The sequence below is a fragment of the Vombatus ursinus genome, unplaced genomic scaffold (genome assembly GCF_900497805.2).
Source record: "Vombatus ursinus unplaced genomic scaffold, bare-nosed wombat genome assembly UNPS02014818.1, whole genome shotgun sequence".
Lineage (NCBI taxonomy): Eukaryota > Metazoa > Chordata > Mammalia > Diprotodontia > Vombatidae > Vombatus > Vombatus ursinus.
In genome coordinates, this window is record NW_020954596.1 from 23,037,352 (window position 1) to 23,039,797 (window position 2,446).

Below are 2,446 nucleotides of genomic sequence, written 5' to 3' on the forward strand. Positions count from 1 at the left end.
TCTTTTCATCAGCAGTATAGGGCCTGCATGTCTATTTGTAGTCTGGTGGATTCCAAGGTTGCCATGGAAGTTAATGAGGACGTTGGCTTCTGTGGGAGCTCTCCAAGTGAAAATAATTTAGGAGAAAACAGAAGGCAGAGTCTGATGGTGCATGGCCAGACTTAGAATTTTACATGCATTTAGAGTGCAAGTGGGACAAATTAGCATTCTCCACATTTAGTGCAACCCCCTGTTGCTAACCCACTCCCACGGCTTTTCATCTCTGAACCTTAGAGTTTGACTCTGGTTCAACTGCCTAGATTTGACTCTCTTTCTGGGGTCTGAAATAGCATCATCTTCAGATGTCTCTACTGCCTTGGACCAATCAATCCATCTCCCTGACTACTAATCTCAGTTTCCACTTGGCTTTCTTTTTGGTCATCACAACTGACTTTCCTTTTCAATTCTAAATGAAATTCTAATTTAATTCTAATACATGCAATCTTGTCCTTTTTGCTTGATTTCTGGTCCATTCTCAATCCATAGCCTGTGCTGTAACATACTGATTGAAAACTTCCCTCCCTGTATCTCCTACCCACAATGCTTTGGAAAGGCTTCAGTCAACACCATGGAATCTGTGAAGCCTTAGTCCCTGGCATTAGTGGATCTAAGGTCAATGCCACGTCACTGAGAGGAATAACTTGAATAAAGACTGCTCACACAACTGTGTGGATGAATTTGCTGTTATAGACAGTTATAGCATATAGTCTATATCAGGTCTTCTTAAACTTTTTCCACTCATGAGCCCTTTTCTTGGTTTGACAATATTTGTTGGCATTGTATGACCTGAGGGTATGCATGGTGAAAAGTGTGATGCTTTGTGTTCAGAACCCAAGCTGCAGTGAAGTTGTGAGATCTAACGTGGGGAAGCGCTGCCAGGAAAACTTTGAATTCATTATGTGTTTGATTTTTAATTAATTTTTTCTCATTGCATGTTCAGAAATTTTTATTGTTGCCAAATTTTTCATGAGCCCATATGGGGTCATGACCCACAGTTTAAGACACGCTGGGTTCTATATGCTATATTAGAAGTAAGATAAGAGAGGCATGGTTAAATAGTTTGTGTAAAAATTATTGGGTCTTAGGGGGGTGTCCTTATAGGCTATAAGATCATATGAGTCAACAGTGCAATATGGCAGTCAAAAAAGTTAATATGATCAGAGGGTGCATTAAGAGAGATGTATCTTCCAGCGATATGTGTATTTGTGATTCTATGATGGTGGTGAGCTTGCAGACGACCATAGGAAAAAGAGATATAGCATGAGAGCTTAAGGAGGGATGGCAGGATCAATTGATAATCTAGCATTTGTAGCTGGCATTGATAAAAGTACTAAATAGCTGACATCTCATTTAATTCTTAAAACAACCCATATATAAGCCAGTATATGAACAAGCATTTTAGTAAGTTGGCCATGTAAGCATCATTATTGTCATTTTACAGATAATAAAACCAAACCTCAGAAAGATGAAATGATTTGTCCAAAGTCACATGGCTAAAAAATGAAAATGTTTGAGCTGGGACCAAAGTGGGATAAGATACAAAAACTGATAAATATAATTATACTTTTATGATCAGTGTAATTGAGAGATGTAGAGCAAAGTACTTTTGCCTCATAGGACAAAATTAGAAGCAACAGGTAGAATGTGCAAAGATGAAAATTTAGAGATGAGGTTAGGACAATTGCTTTTCTTCAAGACTTATGGGGAAATCTAGTGCCTCCCAAAGGGAACTTGATTAAAGAGTGGAACCTGGCTTGGATCATAGTCATTTGCTGAACATGAACCAATGCAATTTTTTTCAATAGCAAATCAAGCCAAAAAATTTGGTTAAAAAAAAAGGTAAGCAAAAAGAATATACTTAATAACTAGGTCTTTATGTCGTATAGGCAGAAAGCACTCAGTGACTAGGAAACGTCAACAGGGTTTTAGTGGCACATTCTGGGTGGGGTTATGGAGAAAGCCTTCAGCCATCTAATTGAAAGACAAGTCATAGGCATTGAATCCCCAAGCCTAGCTGTTGATTCTGACTTTTGGTTGGTCCTCACCTTACCTTCTCAGCTTTCCCAGCCCTGGCTTGATTAGCTGACCAAGCATATACATGTTTTATCTGCCCAGCATCTAGTTCCTCATCCCACCTGACTTTCATTCTCTGGTGATAAGACCCTGCCTCCCTTCCTATCCATGTCTCTTTCTAGTTCCCATGACCTCCTCTCACCCTATTTTTGGTACAGAAGTCCAATATGGATTCTTAGTTCATCTACACAATCACTTGCCCAGCCCTTCACTAATGAACAGCTTCAACACCTAGGTACTAGACCTACCCACTAGTTTCACCCCCACCTATCCATTCATAACACCTACAGGTCTGATCTTGCTGGGTCTGCTGATAGTAGACATACTTCCCAGA